We start from the raw sequence: 25,088 nt of genomic DNA, 5'->3' as shown, positions 1-25,088 counted from the left end.
AATGTTTGTCAAAGTGTAACTGTTATGTTTAAAAACATATATTAAATTTCAAAAGTTCGAGTTTCATTTGTTTTGAAATGAAAGACTTCTTTACGAGACTTATTTATTAATATTTTATGTACTGTCGGGTAAGAAAAGGTTCGTCACCTTAAGATCTATTTTCGTGTGCACAGTATGGGCGATAATCAGTTTTATCGATTAACATGTCAGGTCACATTATAAGTCACGTTTAGAAAAGAGTACTATGTAAGTTTAATTTTATATGCCGTTGCTTTAGTTTAAAAACGTACTAAGAGCATACGACTTGATAAAGGAATGAATTTGAAAACTGACGAAGGTTTTCTGACTGTAGATTCACAAACCGATAGTGTTGATAAAAACACGTAACACATTAATGATATCGATTTCAATACGAACAGTTTTTCAGTATTTTTGGTAAATTACTAAATATTACAGACAAAATTAAATCTACTAATATTATTAAATTTAAATAAAAATCCGTTAATGTCCCCGAGCTGGGCATTGGCCTCCTCTCCGCTTGAGATGTTTGGAGCTTACTCCATGTTCATTCAATGCACGTCGAAAGATTTATCTATTGTATATTTATTATAAGTACTAACTGCAACCTTAATGCAAAAAGGAATTTTTAGAATGTCAGTAAAGATATTTAATAAATTGCCAGAATACATAAAATCATTACCAATACCTCTATTTAAGCGTAAATTAAAAGTATACCTCATTGAAAAGACATTTTACAAAATCTCTGAATTTTTTGATATTAGTTAATGATGTTTGCCTAAGTTCGTATCTAATTTCCTAATTAATCTTATTTCTAATTATATTATATTTTGACATATTTTAATTAATGTTTTATTATTATTGTTTTTTTTTTATGTTTTAGCAGTTAATTATTTTTTTATATTTCAATTAATGTAAAGTAATAATGTGTACCAATTTATATTTGTATGCCTAGTGGCGAAATTTTTGTTGTTTTCAAAAATTTTACAAATAAAGAATTTGAATTTGAATTTGAATTTAGAATATTACTTTAACAAAACTTTTTCAATGAGAATTTTTTTATAAAATCAAAATAGTTACTGGCAAATCTATACATAATATATAATTGTGAATGTAACTCGTTCTGTCAATGGTAAAACAATGAACCGAATTTGATGATATTTGAGATAAAGCAAATTTAAACTCCAAGGCAGGACATAAGCTGCTTTTTTGCCTAGCACATGAATAACGAGCCCTTAAAATGCTAGCGAAGCCGCGGGCGATAATTTGTTATATATTACTGTGTTTGATGATGCGTAGTAAGCTTACTTGAAATACCAAGACCACGTTTAAAAATAAAGTTTCATTAGACGCATGAATCAAATAAAGATCGTAAGTTACGACTGCTCTGAAATTTGAGTGTTACCCAGTTTTCAACGGTAACCTTATTTTATTTTACTTTTAAATAAGTAAAATAAAATTATATCAATGATTAATTAATTCTATAAATAAGCGTCGTAAAAATATTAACGTATTTAAGCACGTTCAATTTGATTATTAATATTATAACAAATTCGCATATTTTAAAATAAAAATATAATAAAGACTGTTCTTATCGTATCATATTAAATGAAACCTTATACAGTTTATCAACTCTTTATAAATTGAACAGAATGTATATTTATTTTATTTTAATCAATGTAAAAATAAGCCATGATGGACCTGTGGTAGGAATGCGTCTATCTGAATCGACGATTGCAGGTTAGGTTACTCAGGCAAGCACCCCTGAATATACATGTGCTTAACTTGTGTTTACAATTCACCGCGTTCAAACTTGTATGTGTCTAATTAAAGGAAATTCTTTCACATGTGTAACCATTGATTGATATCAATCTATCCGCATTGAGGCCTAGCGGAATAAGTACCAAACCCTCTTCTCAAATTAATTATTGCTTTTTGTATGGTTTAGTTTGGCTGACGAGCATATGGGCCACCTGATGGTAAGTGGTCACCATCACCCATAGACAATGACGCTGTAAGAAATATTAACTATTCCTTACATCGTCAATGTACCACCAACCCTGGGAACTAAGATGTCACGTCCCTTGTGCCTGTATTTACAATGGCACACTCACCCTTCAGACCGGAACACAACAATACTGAGTACTGTTATTTGGCGGTAGAATAACTGATGAGTGGCTGGTACCTACCCTGATGGGCTTGCACAAAGCCCTACCACCAAGTAAATTTAATTTTAATGCAATAAAAATTATAAACACGTGTACGAAAAGGTCACACATTTTATACTATTTATAAAAACACTATGGAAGTTTCAGCAAAGGAAACAAAACTGGAATAGCGTTATCAATTATCTGTCCATACAGCATTAAAAATAACATTAAACATAAGGTAGTTTCGTAAAATGCCATGCTTTCTTCGTTAGTAAGCGTAAAAATATGTATATCCGTTAGGTATGTATAATTGTTAAGTAGACTCGCTGTTAAGCCTTTCTTTTGTAAGCGCAGCAATCTTTAAATATCTAACTGTCCCAGACAATTGTAACCGTTAGTTTGTAATAAGTCTAGCGATATTGTAACACTGTGTGTCGAATATTATACTAATTAAATTTTAATGTCAATAGTTACATGATTAGATAAATACCTAAACGATGGAATTAATTTGCAAAAAAGCCAACCAAAACTTTATAAAATTGTGACAATCAGTTACAGCCAAAATTTTTGAACAAAAACGAAAATATCTGTAAATGTCACAATGGTAGAAGCCTCTTTTGAATAAATTTCACCCTGCTAGATAAGGTTCGTTGATGCACATGAGATAGAATTTTATCCGACACTAAAGTTATCTCACTGTGTTTTCCATAACTGTCAAAAACTAATTTAAACGAAAATTAACTTAATTTGGTAAGTATTTAAATATTAATTCTAAAATGAATTTGATTATTTACGAAAAATATTCAAATAACTTTTTTATCAGCAGCACGTGAAGCGGTAATCTTAATTAACACTTTAAACACTTAACTATCGTAAACCGAATCGATGTCAGTGGAACTTTCAAACGACACCAATTTTTACGTTTAACCTTCAGAATAAAGAGACATTCGGACGCAAAGGTCTCGAGACTTCCTCTGAAAGAAAAGTAAAATAACGAAACCTGTTCCGTGGTTAACCTCGGCAGTGGCAGTGATCACTTTCACCGCGACATCACTGGCTCGACACTAAGACCGCCACATAACGAAGATGCAAAGAATTTACCGTGACTTTTTACAGTTAATTCAAACGAGTAACGCTTTCGAATGCTTGTAGCGATGTTACATTAACCGTAAGTACATGTGTACATTTGTAATTACATTAAATGTTAATTTAATTCATCTCCTAATTCATGACAAGTCTTTATAGATGTTTTATGTATATACTTTTTTATCTTACAAATGTAATAAGTATGCATTCATATAATCAAAATAGTTACAATTATATTTCATATTAATTTATCATCAGAGTTAAGCATTTATTACACTTAAGTAGTTAAGTAGGGATAAATCTAGAATGTTAAAGTACTATTTTGCCATTTATCTGAATGTTGGCTTATGTAAAAACAGTAAACTTGGTGTAATGTAAGCGTATGTAAATTAGTAAAACGCATTATATACCTTGATGCAGCCGCGTGCGTTTGATGGTGGTCTTTACCACTTTCAAGATCTCATCGTAAACTCGTTTTACTTCACTTTCGATCATGGCTTTATTATCCGTTTCGTATTAGTTTTCTCTTATTCAATTCAATAGAATATTTATGTCATATAATATTTTATATATGTATTACAAATGATTAATGATATGATCTGGGTCAGTTTTGTCAAATTTATTTCATACTACTCAAACGTCTTGATGAATAATATTATTTAATATGTTATTATATATTATAAAACATGTATATGCAAACGAAATTGTATCATCGTATTATAATAAATAATAAAAAATGGATGGATAACCAAATCCAAAGACAAAAAATACAATACTTCTAATAAGCAAGTAATTAGTAAAACAAACGATAATTTAATTATTAAGAATATTTTAGTGTAATTATTACAACAACAACAACAACAGCCTGTAAATCCCCACTGCTGGGCTAAAGGCCTCTGTAATTATTATTAGTGATTTATCTTTAATATTTTGCTAAGGTAGGTACAATAAGTAGCAACTCGAAAACTTAGAACTCAAGCTTATGATCTTTATAATAAGCCGTGCTTCAACTGGCTCGTGGCAAAAACATAATTGTTAGTGAAAGGATGAATATATTGATAGAATTTACTAGATTATTAATAATTGTGTCAAAACGTAGAATGAAATTTTAAATGATATGATTATAAACAAATTTTAGACAAGTTCACTTACTTACTTAGAAAACAAACAGTTTAATAATTAATAGCTTTTATAAAATATTTTTATGAAATGCATATCTCGACATTTGATTATGGGAATCATTCAGATAGTATGTATTAATAAAATAAACGTAGCTTAAATTTTATCTCGAAAACTGGCCCGCCTTAACACCATACAAAGTGACATCTCCTAGTTTTCCACTTAAAACCTGTTAAAAATCTTTTCTGAACGAGTGCTTATGGAAGAAGCAAAATATGTTCTACTTTTTGTATTTCAAACTCAGTACTTATACTCTGCATTGACAGTCAGTCAGGACTAACGATGTTAGTATTACGTACATATATGTATGTTTTAACAATGCTTGGATGTTTGCTGCGTTCATACCGCCGTGCTCGTGCTCGACTCATATATTTGTTAATTTTGCGCATAAACTCTCTTGATTGCTTCGGATTTCCTCCCTGTCATACTATGAGAGAGTCCTCGTGATCACTCTCGTGATTTATAATATAATTTGAGTTAAAGACAAAGTTAATCATATATTGCCTACGCAAACATGTTATAACTATTTTCATTATGATAAATGATAATTATATTGGAAGTTTTTATATATTACATATAATATTAAATTAACAGCTAATAAATTGATTAAGAAAGTATATTTTGTTAGTAAATATTATTCTGATATTATTTATTTGTACGAGCGCGCACTTAAATATTGCTGGACTGGTTTTAATGTAACTCATCGTATTGATGACTCATATTTTAGATCAATTTTATTTTTATTCCAGCAAATATCTAATTGGATAATGTTACTAATAATTGAAAAAAAATGTGAAACTACTTTAAACTAACATAATTATTGTTAACCTTAACACGCGTCAAAATATACTTCATAGATTATATTATAATATGTACGTACGATTTATCTGTTTTTTCTTTTATCTCGATTTTCATATTAATTTAGATTTGACGGAAGTATTTAATTACAAAACTCTTATTGTACCGAGTACGAACGTCGTTTTGTTTTGAATAAAAATATAACAAATAACAATAATTGGTTCATTATACATACATTTTGTATAATATATTTACGCATGTAAATTAATAAAGATATTAGAATAAATTTGTTCGATCTTATTGAACAACTTATTATAAACTTGGCTATATATAGCAAACTTGAATATATCAAAACCTTCTCAAACTCTAAGTGGATTTTCCCATAGTACTTGAAATATTGACACTACTTAACAATATAGTCTGGTTTTAGATTTTAGACGGGAAACTTCAGAATAGTCTAATTAAAGATTACTAATAAACTTTTACTAATATTAATAGAAAAAAAGATAAGAAAAGCACTACGTACATAACTACCGGCACAAGCGACATATCTTCTTACTTCCAAATATTAATGCCGTATTCGTGATTTCAGGTGAACTCAAGAGGTGGCCAGTGCCAGCTCACCTACTTATAATAATTTGAAGAAAATAAATATTCATTCAACATATGTTTACATTTTGAAGTGTCAAAAACCATTGTGGTTTCTTTCAATTTAACGGTGATTTCCGTGTGACAATAGTTTGCTGTTTTTTTTTTTTTGTGTTATAGACATCTACAACACCGGAGGGCTTGCAAGTGCGTTTCCGGTTTCCCAAATCGTATCGGTTTGGAAAAAGCGCCGGCGAAACCGAGTTTCACAGAGTGGTTGTGCGAAGTAGAAAAGGTCTTGAAAAACGCGCTGTTGTGGATTTGATGAATTGAAAAGATGGTGGGTGTGGAATTTCAAATTTTGACGAGATGTCCGACAGTGAAATTCAGCAGCCGGGTTTAATCCGAACAATTCCTCGGGCCATTCTTCATCTCTACGCAAAACCAAGGGATCAAGCTAATCGGAAAGTGCTTGATCGTCGATAATTCGAGCCGCTCTACGATGGATACGGTCAAATGGAAGGAGCTGGTACTGGTACTGGGGTAACGCGCAAACTTGTGTCTTATTGGGGTTGAAGTGGACGAGGTTTAGTCAGCCCCATTTCGAGACTTTGTTTAAGTTATCGTAATATAAATACTTGTTTCTTTTTTACATTCGCTTGATATATTTTTTGTTGTAATATTTGCTATACTTATTTTCGCGATGGTATGTTGTTACTTGTTACCATCATAAGCTATAATCCGCAACAATTTAAATAACATGGAATCCAGGATATACGAATGGATCAAAAATATAGCACCACCATTCAATGTACTAAAAACTGTTCCGTCTTGTACCAAAGCGTCGTAAAAATCTTTCCAGACTCAGAAACATCGTAAAAATAACTTTTAAAACTAATGTAATCATAGAAATTATATATAATACGATTCTTACGAGAGCAAGATACTTTATCTTACAATTTCCCAAAGCCCTATTAAAATCTAGAAGCCGACAGTAATTACGCATTATAAACCCTAGACTCCAGAGTGCAACTGAGAATATAACGACGGAAAATTCAGTTTTTATTAGTCAAACCCGAGTTGAACTTAGATCCTCGGGGACTGTGGCCGTGTAAGCATGCCACTAAACCAACGCGGCAAATATTTAAACATATACTAAATAGCTTAAACGAGCATTTAGCATACAAAACGCTTGTGCAAGCTTCTATACAATGGCACTGTGCGACAGTAATGATTGTTGTAATGCTTTTAAAATCTCTTGTAATTCGACTTTGTTTCTATTTTACAGCACACCCGTCCTAGATAAAGTCAGTCATAAAATTTATTCAACAATAAAGAGGTCTATGTGAAATGTTTTGCGTTTAAGTAGCTTGGTCATAAAGAGGATTTGAAGCTACCACTTATTTATATATCATAATAGAAATAGAAAATACTTATTGGAAGTTTATCATATATTTGAGTTCAGTGTGCGATATTCTAACTGGAAACATACTTATGAAATGATAAGTAACAATCAGTAAAGGTCATTGGACAGTGGCAGATTTCTCCAAAGATACTAATGTATGCTATTGAAGTCGTTTTTTGTCACAAAACTTTTTTACGAACGCCTTAACGGTAAGCGGTAAATAAATGCTTTCTATAGAAAAGTCGAGAGCCTAAAATCTTCCATATCGACTTGTACTGCTATATCTGACGGCTAATTCACAACTCAATAAAATGTTGAGAATTAATTTTATTAATATACCTTTCAAGCAAGACACGTATGTATGTATATTTTATTAAATTAACAGGAAAGTTGATTACTAAGCTACAAATAAAAAAAAATAATAAAATATTTCCTGTGAGATATATCATAATAATAAACGATGTTCATATTGTTTCTCAAACAAATGTTTTGTTTTTTAATACGTTTTAATATTATTACTAAAATTTTTAGTGACGTCATACATTTCCAACTTTATTACTTAACGCACGCAGTGTGTGTGTAGCTTGCATATCATAATTACCTACAATATACCAGGTAGTAAAGCTTTCGGCTCGTTTTATATCTAAAAAGTCAAGTTGCCTTTTTTCATTCGAAAGAACTTTTTTGAACTTCAAACACACGTCATGTCAAATTTCTAAGTATGTTAAAAAATCAGTTTATTTGTATTATTTGTTGGTCCAAATTTTATAATTATTTCAACTGATCCGACAAGTACAAAAAATGTTTCGTTGCGGGCTTTTTTATTATAATATTTAGATTTAGTCCGGTAGTTAAAGTAAATGTTCATTTAATGGTTATACTCTATGTATCTTATTGTTAAGATAGAGTAAGAATGTCGAAATCAATCGAAGTCTCGAAATCTTTTTATCGATGAGAAAATATTGATTTTGTCTGTTTTCGAATTTAATTAGACTGTATTGTACTTATAGTACTTTCGGAAGAAATTCTCTGAATGAAAGTGAATGCAACTCCAAATGACAATTCCACATTCTGTGTCAACAAAAAAACCTTGGTAACTATAAAGTCATTTGTTAATTTCTGACAACTGGCAATTAACGTAAAGAAGAATCCGCAATAATCTTGCCAGATGGATGCAAAATGGAATGAACAAAATTTTTCACATAGTTTTCTTTCACCGCCCACGGGGTAGTTAAATTACATTGCAGGGTTCTCTTGTCTTTATTATTGTATGTGTCCATAGATATTATTTACAAAAACGAATACGACCAAAATTAGTTCAAAGGTTTCGAATTTATATTAACAGAATAGACCTGAAGATCACAAAACCTCAAGTGACCCTGTAACGGTTAGGAATCTAAAAATGGTTTGTACAGTTTCACGACATTATAGAGTTCTAAGTAGTTTTGATATTTGTTTATATTTTATTTTATTATCACAATATAAAGTTTATTTTTGAGTCAATTTACACTTTACAATATTCGCTATTACAAGAAGCTTGTGTATGATTTGAAAAACCGTACGTACAATAAAATGTATGTAAAACAAATGACTGATAATGATAAAGTTGTTGATTCTTTGTTTTGAAACGGAAAAAAATATTGCTCTTTTGGTCTCTGAAAATATTTCACTAACTTAGAACATTGTTTCGTTTGCAATTTATATAAACGTGGCGTTTGGCTTATATTATAATGTACTTTATACTTTATGCTATTTTATTATGATTAACCACAATAATTTCCTCGAAAGTTGTAAATCCAGTTTGTCGTTGAGATGTGATCTGTGATGGTAAGGCTGATAAGATAACTGATATTAGAAATATAATAACAAAAAATCACAGTCAGAAAAACAAAAAAATAAATATTAAAAATGCATGCAACTTTTAAAATGAGTTCAATTAATAAAATTATTAATTTGAATATACAAAACAGTCAAATTTATTTTTGTGGATATTAATTAATATATGTAATTCTCTTATGGTTGTCTTGTATTCGATAAAAAAACACATTTAAATCTTAAATATAATCCTTATTTTGACGTCAATAAAAGATGACGATGATGAAGATCTATGGAATACAGATAAGTATAAAAAACTAGTTACCACAATACTTCACAGACCAAAGGGGGGGGGGGGTGTAGTTTGCAAATTGCTTAGGGATCCAAGTCCTTTGCTATACCTCTCCCAACGTGCATACAAAATTGCACGATGATCGGTTGAGTTGTTACGAAGTGAAAGCGTAACAAATAAATTCACTTTCGCATTCATGATATTAGTTAGGATATCTTTTACCTATATTACATTTTATTGTTACATCTGGTTGTCATCTATCTTCACTTCAGTTTCAGGGATGGGTTATAAGATATTGGGCACTTTTATCCTCCTCTGCTATCCAAACTCGCTTCATGTCTTATTTTATAATTTCGCGTCATAGAGTAACATGTCGTGTGCCGTCACTGCATGTAAGTCTGTTTTACTCAAACATTTAATGTTGTATATATATTAAAAAAATACATTACAGCTATAACATATGTTTTTGTTCAATTTTAATTTATTTTTATACATCATATAATAGTTCTAGAATACTATTATTTTTAACTCAATATTTTTTACCTATAAACACGTCACAATGATTAAGCACAAAACTTATAATCACTTTGAAGTTTAATTAACATCTTAAATATGTTATATGTTATATTAATTTTATTTTTGGTTTCATGACTAGTAGCAGGATATACAAATTTTCCCACATAGGCCGCTCAAAGTTATTCTCAGCATTGAAAACAAACGCAAAAAATATTAGCCTTGTAATAATAATAATTATTATTATACGGTATTAAATAAAACGCAACGATATTCAAAAATGATTATGAATATAATAATAACTTATTCATATTTTTAATAAAAAAGTATACCAGTGAATGTGAGCCAGTGTAAATGACGGGGATCGGTGATTTAAAAAGTGATTTATAATGCTCAGTGTACCAGTGTCATAGGAGAAAGTACTTGCCATCATTTGATCGCCGTTATAGAAACATATATTATTATAAAAATGGATATTGTTTGTTTGTTTGAAAATCACGCAAAAACTGATTTTAATGAATTTTTGTTAAAGCTGTATTACCTTAATATTTTCGCAATTGTTTATAAATATCGAACATCGATATTTGTTGTTTTTAATCTCATTAGTTGCATAAAGCTATGAACCTAAATAAATAATAAAATGAAAGCGTGCAAAGGTAGTCCTCAATAAGAGATCTGCATTGAGCAAATATTTAATATTCAAGAGTAGCTTAAACAACTAGGTAACTTTTACCCAAGAATTATGACGATAGCTTATCTTTAGTACTCGGAACTCTGTAATGCTTGGTACATACTTACTTATAATATTCGCTTGTTCAATATAAATATGAATTACGAACGATAATCATACCTTTGACAATCAACGCTGAGGGTAAATTACTTTAATTATTTTTCTAAGAATGTAAGTAATATACACATAATGCTTATTTTAATTTAAAATAACATTAATCACTTTAATAATCCAATCCAAGAATTTGATTTGTTTCAACATTTGGTTTCAGATTATCTAACTTCTTCTACGTACAGACTACTACGTACATTCATCTGCACTCCACACATTCATCTCAACAGTGGCATCTCGGCGAAATGTATTCGCTTTTCCTCCACCACCATAGTGGCCCAACACTAATTCAACAGCTTTGATTCTGAATTTATATTTTTATCTTAAATTAATTTTAAGTTTAATACATAAATATATTTCGATTTTCATTCAGGCCTATACTTGATAAGTCAAGGAAAGAATATTTAAATGTATTTGATGAGCATTATCTTTGTAACGAGTTGTGAAAACATTAATATTTGCTCAGCGAGTCTCAAAGCTTGTTTGTCGTAGTGTACAAACTGTTCGTGCAGTACTTAATGTTGCTCACATTTCTGTGGTCACATCTTCATTGATAGTTTCTGGCTGCATCGGCCTTCATTTCTTGGTTTGATGTTGCAAAATATCAAAGTTTTATTTCATATCCATTATTTTTTCAGGATGTAAATTAGTTTCGTAATATCAGAGACATCCGATCACCAAAGTTCCTACATTCCCGAAATAAAAAAAATGACGTCATCAATTCTACAATAATTAAAATTAAGATTGTTTTTAAATATAATTAACATAATAAAAAAGCATTTATATGAAATATCAAAGCAATTATATTCAAAGTCGCTTCATTAAAAAACGTTCAAATGTACTAGATATCTTAAGTTAATCGTCTGTCATTTAACTCAAGGAATTAAAATTCGTCGTGATTCTATTTTACCTAATTTGATTACAATAATCTAGTAGTTGTCATAATAAAATTACTGCTCCTTTCAAATATATTACTGTAAAAAAAAGTATACGTCAACTATACCTAGATTAGTTCTTGAAACATAATTTCAAATGCTTTTGTTACACGCAAATGACACTTTAATATTATATATTAGAAGAAAAAAATTTCAAAATACACCATTTAATACGAAGATTAAAAAGGTTTATTTCTATCACTTTCATTTAAAATGACATTAAAAGTTGCGGTGAAATGTACCTATTTATTAACTAACTGTGAAAGCCGAATCTGCGAACGACACAATAACTTAATGCTTTTTATTTCGCTAAAAAGTAATCATGTGCCCATAGACGTGCCTCGAATGTTTTTTTACTATCATTAGAATTACCGTAATTTTTTATGTGGATGTTTCAAATTAAATCAATATATTCTTTATTCAGGTAGGCTTTTACGAGCACTTTTGAATCGTCATTTAACAACTATATTAAGTGAAGCTACAGATGGTTCGGAAAGTAGATTCTTCCGAGAAGAACAGGCAGGAAACTCACAAGTTACTCTTTTTCAACATTTAATAACTCGAAGTCATGTTAGTTAATTACGATTATATATGTTTGTTTCCATTTCCACGCATAATCACTTTTGCTTGATGCTTAACAAATTGGCTGAATGATAGAGTAGCTATCAGGTTGCTTATTTGTCCTTAACCTGACCACTTCTTTGATACATTAGCACTGTACGAAATATTAGACATAATTTACACAGGCGCCACCAACTTTGGGATTTAAAAAGCTTCATCCTTGTGCCTACAATAACAATAGCTTACTTACCCTTCAAATCGCCAAACAACAGTAATAAGTGGAACTATTAGCAATAGAATAGTATCGAATGATAAGTACATAGCTCTTCTAAGAGGTGAATATCTTAAAACATTTTCATAGTAGTAAATATATTAAAAAAAACTCATTAATAGCGGTAATTGCTCTTCAAGCCGGGGCGGGTCGCTAGTGCAATATATTGCTAATGCACACACATGCGAGTACGTCTCGTGCTTGTAATTACTTCACCTTTACATAATATTTATGAAACTCAAGCGTTTGGATTTGTCGGCAAAATATCGTTTCTCCCGGTAATCTTCGGGTAGTCTCTGCACTGAAGAGATTTCATTAGTTATATCAGTTTATTTTGTCATGAGACTCTCCATCCACCCTATGTGATTTTATTTTACGAATACGTTGATGCGGTTTTTTTTCTTCTTATTTATAATCGTATGTCCCCTATTTTCGAGCACCATTTCTTGGGAAATTGATGACAACGTGTATAACATTATTCTTCTCTCAAATAATTGTATATAATTATCACAGAATCTCGCGCTGCGTAAATACTTGACACCCAAATTCATGTTCATAAATTCCGTTGGAAACAATCAGTATTCTTATACATTCATCGGTTTTTCACACAGCATAGAATGTAGGTACTTGTGCTTAGATAATTATTATCTATACGTGCCGAAGCATACCTACCTACATACATACATTTTGAGATGATGTTAGTGCATAATTATATTTGCAATAAGCATTTTGAATAATGATTGCGATAGCCTTTAGTAAAAATATATTTTGGTCCCGTCGCCCCTTTCTCGCTAAATAACTAACTAAACTAAACTTCACAGTGAAAATAAAAAAAATAAAGTAAGTTTTTACAAGCAAACTTTAAAACGTCAATTATCAAGATAATATTAGGAAGATACAGAATAAATCTAATATGGTATATTAGTTATTGGCATTTGTAGCGAACGGTAGAGAAGAGAAGAGAAGAAGACATAAGACAACAACATGCCGCTTATCTTGACCTTGTACGAGTCAGTCTTATCTCTAAGGCGGGCCAAAAATGTTTCCTGCCTTCTGTGTGCAAGGCGGACATCTTCAATACGCATGTAATAATTTCTTTTTTGTGCTTCAATCATGTGAAATCTACTGAACGTATCGGTATAAGACTGCGATCAGCTGACGGGAAGTCTTCCGCACGCATTTAAAGGCTATCGATTAGTTTAATTTCATTGAGATGTAGGGTTGTAACAGTTAATTATAAAAAGAACTGAAAAAGAATTACAAGACATGTTCGGCGTACGTAGTTGTAAATATTTTTTTTTCAAACACATCAGTAATTATTGTTCCACACGACAGCACCGAAGAACAATGTATTAAGAAACAGTGAGAAAATAGTATTTATTGTTAAAATATAAGAGATTTTTTTTGGAAAAAAAATTATGAGAATTTTAAAAATTCAGTTGTACTTTTGAGAAATATGTTTGGTCGATTGAATATAAAAATTTAAATGCTTCTGTTTTTGAATAATGTCATAATGTCATAATGTCATAATGTCATAACTTCAGTCGCGTGAGCGCATCGATGGACGTCGGACGTGTATGTGTGTGTTGTCGATTGCTTGCGAGTGCGATGCAATTTATTTTTGATACAAGATGAAGTTAAAATGTAATACGTGCAACATTGTTATATCCGAGCTGCTAGCTTATATACAGAATAAGCTATCTATTGCTGATGAAGAAAGCCTAGTAAAAATCTGTGCATCGACGTACTCAATAAATCAGATTGAAGAAGCAAATAGCTTATTGGTGGAATCCCTGCCTAATGAATTCCGTAAAACTGGAAGGAAAGGTAAGGGAAAGGAAAATCGCATATTATATGACATCATCAGTATTTTCAAAAGCACTGATCCTGATGTCTTACCAGTTTTTGTGGCTAAAGATCTTGACAAGTTGCCTCCAATAACCTTCGACCATCTGGACGTATCGAAGCTTCTTAAGGATTTAGCTGTCGTACAAGCCGAAATAAAAGAAATTAAATCATCATACGTTACGTTAGATCAATTACAATCCATAACAAAAGAATGTCATAAACGTGAAATGACTGCTCCGCCTTTATCTGCAATGAAAGTGAACATGAGAAGAGGAGCATATCGTGATAGTGGACCCATCGGTTTGTCGCACCTAGATAATACGTTTATTTCAAATAATGAAAATCAGTCGAATTGTGCGTCATCACCACAATTTTTTCGGAATCGAGAAGAGGGTAGTGAGGTACCAAGTGACAATATGAATCGCTTAACGGTCGGCGACAGCGACATCCTCGGTCAAGGTCGTACCGTAGTGCGAGACGAAGGCGCAGGGGGCGAGGCAACAACGCGCCCGTTTACCGTTCCGTGCGATCAGGTGATTGCGGCGATGAATGAACAAACAAAGAGTGCATTATCTTTTGCGGAGGTAATAAAAAGAGACAACGAGTGGAAAACAGTACAGCGTCGTAAACCTAAGTACAAATATACATATCGCTATTTAGGCACGACAGGCATATCCAATGATAAGGATTGTAATTTTAAGGCAGCGGAACGAAGTGTACCCATATTTATAACAAAAATACACAAAGACACGACAAAGAAGGACATTGAGGACTATATACGTAATAAAACGAAAGAAATTATTGAATTAGAAAAGATCTCTTTTAAAAGGGAAAAGGGTTACAATGCTTATAAATTCTTTGTTTCCGAACATAAACTGGGTACATTCTTGGATGATAAACTATGGCCACAAGGAGTTATTTTTAGGCGATTCATAAATTTTAAAAATAAAAATAATCCGCATATTGCATCTGATAAGATCGAAAATTACCCCATCAATACTGTAAATGAATAACATTAAAATAGCTAGTTTTAACTGCAAAGGTGTAAAAAGATCGTTAGCCGATATAAATCAGCTATGTGAGATATCGGATATTATAGCCTTGCAAGAAACCTGGTTACTACCGCACGATATACCATTCCTGAGTAACATTAATGAAGAATATAGTTGTACTGGTACCTCTGCGGTAGACACAGCTGTGGGTGTGCTACGTGGCAGACCGTATGGAGGTGTCGCGCTGCTTTGGAAGAAAAGTGTCTTTCCAAGTGTATTCGTAGTGCAATGTGATAACCCTCGATTGTGTGCAATAAAAATAGTGATTGACCACAGGGCAGTGCTGGTATTCAGTGTTTATATGCCTACTGAAAATGTTCAAAATCTCCCAGAATTTACGGATATACTCAGTTCGGTAAGTGCTATTATTAATAATGAAAATGTCGAGTACGTTTATATACTCGGGGACTTTAACGCGCATCCTAACGAACAGTTTTATATTGAACTAAAATGTTTTTGTGACGAGTTAAAGTGGACCTGTGTTGATACACAGTTTTTGGGTCTCAATTCGGGCACATACACTTTTGTCAGTGAAGCCCACGGAACAAACCGTTGGCTGGATCATTGTGTAGTCACCAAGTCCGCCCTATCATCTATTGTAAACATTTATATAATGTATGATGTGTTTTGGTCTGACCATTTTCCTTTAATAATCGAATGTAATTTAGAGTTAATTCCACCAAAAATAAATTATAACGATAAATCTGTTCGTAATACAGTACTATGGGGAAATAAAAACCCAGAACAAATACAACTGTATACAATGTTATGTCATGAGCGATTAAGTAATTTAGAACTGCCAGATGACAGTTTTTGTGGTAATTACATATGTAAAAATACGAATCACAAAATCTTAATTGATAACCTGTATAGTGATGTCATTAATATACTGTCGATGGCGGCAAGTGAATCGTGCAGTGTAAAGGGAGCTGTTGAAAGGCGGCCTGTAGTTGGGTGGAACAGGTATGTACGCGATGCTCATAGGGAGGCCAGATCTGCTTTTTTGATGTGGAGCTGGTATGGTAAGCCTGTAGAAGGTCACGTGTATAATAAAATGAAAGAAACCCGAAGTATCTTTAAGTCAAGGTTAAAGTGGTGCCAAAATCATAGTGAGCAAATAAAAATGGACATCCTTGCTTCACATCACTCAAAGCATGACTTCAATAATTTTTGGAAGGCCACAAACAAAATAAATAATGGTCGGCCTGGCCTTCCAGTGAGCGTCGATGGTATTAGTGAACACAGTCTTATAGCCGATCTGTTTAGGGATCATTTTACAGTAACATCGCCATTGGGGCCATCACAACAGGGTCATTTTTCGTCGACACGTTGTCCAGGGACAGAAGTTCGTTTTACACCCGATGATGTTTACAAGATAATTAACTCTATGTCGCGCGGAAAATCTCCTGGGCACGACGGGTTGAGTATTGAACATCTAAAACATGCAGGGCCTCATCTTTCGAGAGTTTTAGCGACTTTATACAATCTTTGTATCAAACATGCATATTTACCCGAGGCACTTATGAAGACCGTGGTGGTACCAATCGTGAAAAACAAAACCGGTAACATTAGTGATAAATCCAACTACAGGCCGATTTCTCTCGCTACTGTTGCAGCTAAAGTGCTTGATGGTTTGCTTGATACACAACTCGACAAATACTTAAATCTGCATGATAATCAGTTTGGTTTCAGGCCTGGCTTATCCACAGAATCAGCTATATTGTGTTTGAAGCAAACTGTCAGGTACTACACAGAGAGATCCACACCAGTTTTTGCATGTTTCTTAGATCTATCTAAGGCTTTTGATCTGGTAAATTATGATATTTTATGGAAAAAGTTACAACACACGGGGATACCTCTTGAAATCAGTAATTTATTTAAATTTTGGTATCTTAACCAGGTCAATGTAGTACGATGGTCTGAAAGCCTCTCGAAACCATATAGGCTAGAGTGTGGCGTAAGGCAGGGGGGGCTTACATCACCTAAGCTCTTCAACCTCTACATAAACGCTCTGATTGAGGAGCTCAGTAGCACACATGTCGGATGTTATATCGACGGCATATGTTTTAATAATATCAGTTATGCAGATGACATGGTGCTGCTGAGTGCGTCTGTCTCTGGTCTTAATAAATTGCTTAAGATCTGTGAAAATTATGCTAGTTTGAATGGCTTGACATATAATGTAAAGAAAAGCGAATTCATGGTGTTTCCGGCCAGTAATAAGCCACTGTCTTATGCAGTTCCTCCTGTTAAGCTATATGGGACTCCATTGAAAAGGGTGGAGCAGTTTAAGTACCTCGGACATGTGGTTTGTTCTGACCTGACAGATAATGCAGACATGGAAAGGGAGCGCAGGGCGTTGTCTGTTAGAGCTAATATGCTTGTACGCAGGTTTGCTCGTTGTTCCATAGATGTTAAAGTCACTCTTTTCAGAGCTTACTGTACCTCATTTTACACGAGCAACCTGTGGGTCGACTACACGCAAAAACAGTTCAATGCCCTACGGGTACAATATAATAATGCGTTTAGGTTGCTGATGGGTCTACCGCGATACTGCAGTGCATCCGGTATGTTTGCCGAAGCACGAGTAGATTGTTTTTACACTACGTTAAGAAAACGGTGTACATCCTTGTTGCGTAGGATTCGTGCTAGTCCCAGCAGCACCCTGAAAACATTTAGTGACAGGTGTGATTGCCGGTATTTGAATCATTGTGGAATGGTTCATGTGCTGGCAAATCGTTCCTGTCTTAAATAAATAAATAGAGTAAGTATTTAAATAAATTTTAACTATTGTATATTTTTTTTTATTATTGTTACTAACGTAGTTTTAAAATAAATATTTTGTATACTAATATCTTTTCATAAGTAGATAATATGTAATTGTATAAATGTAAATGTTATGATCCTTGGATGGTCGAAATAAAATATTATTATTATTATTATTATAATGATTTATTAAAAAGCTTATCATCATCATCTTCCTTATCATCATCATTACATAGTATAAAACGTCGCTTACAGCTGTCTGTCCCTATGTATGCTTAGATCTTTAAAATTATGCAACGGATTTTAAAGCGGTTCTTTTCAATACATAGACTTATTCGAGAGGAAGGGTTTTGTATATAATACATAGACAATATAGTAAAGAAACACTGATGATTTAAGAAGTTTCCAATGTGATATCGAAAAATATACAAATTCTGCTTCACTTTTAAACTCAATTGAGCTAAGTTACGAGTATGTTTTGTTATAAATAAATAGTAATTTAATTATTTTAATGAATATTAATAAAAAATTAAAAACATTGTTTAGTCAAGTTGACTGATTAAAAGACAATCATGCCATCTTTATTGCATTGATTTAAATGGACCATAAATTTTCGAAAAGTCTACCGAGAAGAACTAGGAAAGAAAATATAAAATTATTTCTTCTAATAATTTGCATTATTAATAAAATACAACACATTATATTTATAAGTTATTATATTATGAAAACTTATTACGAAACCTCATTTTTCAAAACAACTATTTTGGTATTTAAATGTTTCCTCATTTCCTCTGACAATATAGTAATTATTATACCTCGTCACTTTTTAGTGAACACTTGGGAAATACAAAAAATATTCTTTATAGAAATCCTAGTTAATAACGTTGTACAGACATACAATGATTGCATTTTGTGTAGGCAATGATCATCAACAATGTTGTATCATTCCTCTCCAATCATTCCAAGAAAGAGATAAAACAATGTTCAACTAAACACTCGCTAAACAATAATTTTAAAGAATTCAGTATCTAAGCTGCATATTAAAACACATTAAATAGAATAAAATTCATTGCAATCTTTTTTCCCGTTAAGTTAATTCTGTTGCTCATGCGAGACGTTATTTAAAAAAAATAAACTATTTTTATAATATATTCTCTTTATTATTTTATTTCTTAATAACAAACTATAATAATAATTACAAAGTCAACATTCCATGAACGAATAAAAAAAACACATATAATTTAGTTTGTGTTCTATTAATCTATCATGTTAACCGATACCTCGATATTAAAAAAGGTTAATTGAATAAATATTCCATTAGCTTATAATTTAATTTGACAAATTGGATTATTTAAATTTACCAGGTGTAAAATTAAAATTATACTCCAGATAAAATGTATATATTTTTCAAGTGGTACGTATTTTTTTTAAATGATAACCTTTTTAGTTTACGTAAAAATAAAATCAAATATTTTTTTGAGTTAGTTAGTGTTCAACTACGGATCTCCTCTACCCTTAAGGAGATGGTTTGGAATTTCTTCTACCTCATCGAGAATTAGAATCCATGTGATATAATTTTATTCCACACGCGATTTTCTCCTTTTGCTGATAACGTAATAATAATTATAAACACGAATTAAACAAATTCTGGAAGGAGTCAGTTTTGCGATGAAGATTTTAAGAAGCAGCCTATTAATTAGTCTGCCTCGCTTTCATTTATCTACATTTCAGTAGCAAATTAATAATAAAACACCAAGGTAATTTTTGCTGAAATGGTGAAAGACATCATCAGTAAACATTGGAATTGAACTTTTTGTCACTTATATTTCCACTATTTACTAGTTTTTGCACGATTTAGACATACGAGAGTCAACGGATAATTACATACAATTTCTTAATGTTGCATTTTCAATGAAAACGATATAAAATAACAATTGTTAATATGGTATTAGGTGAATCACTATTTTAAGTGTAACGAAATATTGGAAATCTATTGATACTGTGGCCTTGCATTTAAGTTGTTACTGTAATTATATAACAACACTCGTTGCACCGACGTTTGTTCATTTTAAAACATTCACGTATTTTAATTAGCACGTGTGTTCTATTTCATAATTAACATTATCGTACGACAATTGGGGTTAAACGGGGAAAAACGTGACTTTAGATATAATACGATTCTGATCATTGATTATATGATGATCGTTTGATTATTTATATTAGAAAACAGATTCACATGTTTATATATTATATTATAATATTAATAGTGTCTACGTTTGTTTTTTGAATTAATGATGCTAATAAGACCTTTGTTTGGGTATGTGTTAAGAAATAATTTAAAATCATATGTAACACTTTCTTTGTATTTATAATAATATACCCTAAAAATGGGTTTATTTAAGTAAGCCCAAAAAAAATATATTTTTTAATTTGTAGATGCTTAATTTATATTAATTAAGTTGACTAATAAAAAAAGGAAATGTAATATTTAACTTTGAAGTCATCTTAATAAGTAAGTAGAAAAAAAAATATTAAAAAGTTAAAATAAAACGATTAGTTTAATAGTATAAACAAGAAGAATATACTATTTATTTATTTTAGTGATTTAATAATGTAATCCAAAGTCTATCTGAAACAACTGCTGACATCGATCAGTATTAAATAAATAATTTAGAAATAATGAATTTTATCGATCTTATAAATAACTATGAAAATAATTCATTTAAGTCTAAACTAGTTCTAAACATATTTTCTTTACAATTATAAAGAAAGCAAGTGAAGTGAAGTTTATCAGTTGCAATCGTAGAAAACGCTGTTTTATTTATTGCTCAAGTTCAAAAACATTTAAATTATGTTATAAAACTAATTTTAAATTCTGTAACGTTTTTATGACTGATATCTTTCTTTTTGTTTTAAATAGTCAACTTAATAAAGCTATATTTTAAAGGCAATATATTTCAAAACCTTGCCTTTAAAGCAATAATTGTCGATCGTTTTAAATACCACCCAAAATATTATTTACCAAAACGGCTGAGCGAACTAAAATAATTATTTATATTTTTTAATGTGTTATATATTTAATTAAAATATTTACCCTTAAATGCTGTCAAAAAGCACGTTGCACTTGAGCGACACTCACTATCATATCACTTGTGAAGCCGTTGTGTGTGATGTGCTATAAAGGTTTAGTTATATTTTAACACTACGCGTGCACGCATCACTTCAAGCTGTGGCCGCGCGCCGCCACTGCCTCTTACTTATAGTTTCAGGTGCACCGCGTAACACTTTCCCCACCCAGCAGCTAATAATTGATTTTCTCTTTTAAGATCTTCCTCAAAACTTGACATCTATCTTCCTTTGATATATTACTATTGTCTGTTTTAATACCAGTATAGTAATCAGGAGAGTCGTTTTTAGATCATGCGTTATTCCTAGTCTCTTACGCATATTTTTATCTGAAGGCCGTGTTTATTGCAGGAGTTTCATATATTATATACATATATTTATTTTTAAATTAATGTTTCTTAATTTTCAGATTGTAAATGGGATAATGACTAAAATGCGTGATTTTGAACCAGAGATTCTGGATTAAAGTCTGGGAAACTCACATGTCGTATGAAATGATGCCACATTTGTATTTGTACGAACAAATTGCATCAGCATTGTCGCATAAGCTCTGAATCTTCGCTTCTAAAAGCGCCGCCTTAGTTCAGCAGTGAGATATATTGCTATTAGTTTACTAAACTATAACTGCTTACGTATGCAGGATATGTAATAAGTTTGTAGGCTTATTAATCTTTAATACCTTATAGTTTTCATTCCACACGTTATGTTAAGTTATACCTTCGTCTTATAGACGAAACAAGGTATCGAATCCAGAAATATTGTTTTCCATAAGAGTATGTGTACCTTACATTTTCCACCTTTATAATATTATTTTAAATTAACATTAAATTATGAGTATCAAACAGAATATATTTTTTGTTTATTTTTAATATATTTTATAAATAAATGTATAAAGTTAAGTTTCTACTAATTATGTAATTTTTTCACAAAAATCTTTTTAAATTCAACATATCTTAATCGTATTGTACATTGTTTCTGTTGTTTCCCATGGAACATTATTTTTTAACTTGTGGCCTTTAACTTATAAACGCTGTTTAGCGAATGTAAAGGTAAACACTGGGAATCGCTTTTTACACGAGGTTCGTATGTAAAGCCTCTTAAAATAGTTTTTCATGAAGTTATGTGTATATCAGCGCATGGCTGATTTTTCCTCGTGCGTAAGATTGCAGATCTTGAGGCCCTGGTTTCGATCTCTTTGTCGATATAATAAAACATTATGGAATGTTTCTGTCAATAAATTCTTAGTAACAGGCCTAAGTTTAGATGACAGTGTTAATTCTCCCGCGCTGATCTCTCTCTCCGGTCGTATCGAATTGATGACCTACTGGATGATGAATGATGAAGAGACACACAATAATACAGATGTGTGCTTGCGGATATATTTGTGCACTGGTTACAACACGTTACTCGCGTTTAGAAGGATCTTATCCATTGACAAAAGAAATCGAACGAAAGAATAGGATCATATAATATATAACTGCGTTTTATTTTTTATTGTATACTAGCTGTGCCCGCGAATTTTTACGCGTTTGAATTTAACAAAGAAAATATTATTATAGCCTAAGTTAATTCTTATTATATCAGTTATCTGCCAGTGAAAGTCCCATCAAAATCGGTCCGGCCGTTCCAGAGATTAGCCGGAACAAACAGACTGACAAAAATTGTAAAAAATGTTATTTTGTTCTATGTACCGTGTATTTGCTATTATGTGCTTGTATGTGCTATTTTAAAACAGACTCTAATTTTATAACATGTACAGATTGTAATGTATCTATATGTATATTATTAGTGTATCTTTTCACTAAAATAAATAGTATAAATCACAATATACAACCGATAAAAGCTATCCTTGGATAATAAGGCCAGACGGAAAATGAACTTGTGTAATAGATACGAGTAGACCTAGAGTAAATAAAAAATACCGAAAAATTATTGCCAGTACTTATCTTTTATTTTTGAAAGGCGGTTGCAGGTCAGGGCGATCTGGATTATCGGGTCTAATCATGATCGGATTTACCATTAGGCTATTATCCTTTTAAAAATATTTTTTATCAATTAAAATATATGAAAAAAATAATTAAAAAAAAAATAAAAACAAATTTGAATATTTTATAAAAATGTGTATACATACAGTCAAACATCACCCACAAACCAATTTAATTATTATTTAACATTATAGTTTAAAAAAATAACAGAGCCAGCGACTTGTATTCAAAACCAATATAATTATTTGAAGGGCATATATTTATTATCAGTCGTGCTTATATTATCATGTTGGTTATTTTGTTATATTTTTCCTCTTCATAAATCTCCAATATTACGCCCTAATTGTAGGTATACCTTAAATTAATGTTTAAATTATTTGTATGAAAAAATATTATTCCATAATAAAAAAAATATTCGTACCATATATGTATAGTAATTATGATCATTAACAAAAAAAATGTTAATATTGCTAAGTTAATCATACGTAGTTGGACTACGTTAATTGGACTTGAAACCGATTTAAAAAAAGTTTGTAATACGTAATACCTTTAAATCACACCCAATGTAATCGTTGGTACCCTTTTGTTTCTCAGGAAGTCGATTTTAAAGTTATTACATAAAATAATAGTTTGATCTATTTATCTTGACTTCAAAATATGATAAAAATAAATATAATCGAAAACATTTATTTTTCATTATAAGTATATATTATTAACGGATTTAGTTCAATCTAATTTCAAACCGATATATATACAAACCGTATTAAATAATAAGGTTTGTATATATTAAATTCATATATCATTAAGTAATTTATACCAAATGCTTATTAATTTTACAACGTTTAAGGTGTAATACCACTGTATAATAAAACGTACTCTAATCTCTGCAATTATTCTTTACCAAAACTTACTGTGTTAATGAATATTATTATGAATGGTGAACACTCACAGCGTCGAGTACCGGTTCCTTTTAGTGAGCAAACAAAAGCTTCCTGTTATATTTTCCAAGCAAAAGATACTCCGCTTTTGGTACAAGCAGATTAAGCAACTTTGACATTGAATTGAATCGACTTACTCACTGGCCGACTTCTTGATTCTCATTTTGAAATTTACGAAACAGCTATGTCATGAATTTTAGCGAAGCCACTATTAAAGGTTTCGAATTAAAATATAAATATAAAGTGGATGCGGGAGTCCTTTAAACGAATTTAAAGATTATTTGAATTTCATGGTTATGAAATAGAAGCTTTTTACGGACTTTGAACAAGTAAAATGAAATTTTGTTCTTTTCTAAATACTTATTAATTCTCGACTATAATATGGAATGCGTGTATATTTTCTTAATTGTATGTGTTGTTAAATTAATCTTAAGGCTAGCTTCAACAACGGCCTGTAAATTCCCACTGCTGGGCTAAAGGCCTCCTCTCCCTTTGAGGAGAAGGTTTGGAACATATTCCACCACGCTGTTCCAATGCGGGTTGGTGGAATACACATGTGGCAGAATTTCTATGAAATTTGTCATATGCAGGTTTCCTCACGATGTTTTCCTTCACCGCTGAACACGAGATGAATTATAAAGACAAATTAAGCACATGAAATAGCGGTGCTTGCCTGGGTTTGAACCCGCAATCATCAGTTAAGATGCACGCGTTCTAACCACTGGGCCATCTCGACTCTTAAACCTTAAAACAACATTATAAAATAAATGAATTTAGGTACAGTTTTCGTAACATCTATTGAGTATTTTTTTTTGTATATTATATAATAATATTTCTTTTTTTAAAAACTATACATTTTGTTCGTACGCTAAAATTTTGTTAACTAAACTAATTAATTTTCATATTCAACTAACTTCGAAC

General features: G+C 31.3%; 1 protein-coding gene across 1 annotated transcript in view; it reads right to left on the bottom strand.

Moving 5' to 3' along the window:
* The window catches only part of LOC124531685 (acyl-CoA Delta-9 desaturase-like), a 33,097-nt gene extending 11,738 nt beyond the window's left edge, over positions 1-21,359 (bottom strand). The window contains exon 1 of the mRNA XM_047106183.1: positions 21,213-21,359. The gene's annotated coding sequence lies outside the window, so the exon portion shown is untranslated. The remainder of the gene's footprint in view (positions 1-21,212) is intronic.
* Between the last annotated feature and the right edge of the window lie 3,729 nt (positions 21,360-25,088).

Source organism: Vanessa cardui, chromosome 8 (assembly GCF_905220365.1).
Source record: "Vanessa cardui chromosome 8, ilVanCard2.1, whole genome shotgun sequence".
Lineage (NCBI taxonomy): Eukaryota > Metazoa > Arthropoda > Insecta > Lepidoptera > Nymphalidae > Vanessa > Vanessa cardui.
Note: the sequence above shows the minus strand (reverse complement) of the source record. Positions and strands in the feature narration are given on the sequence as shown.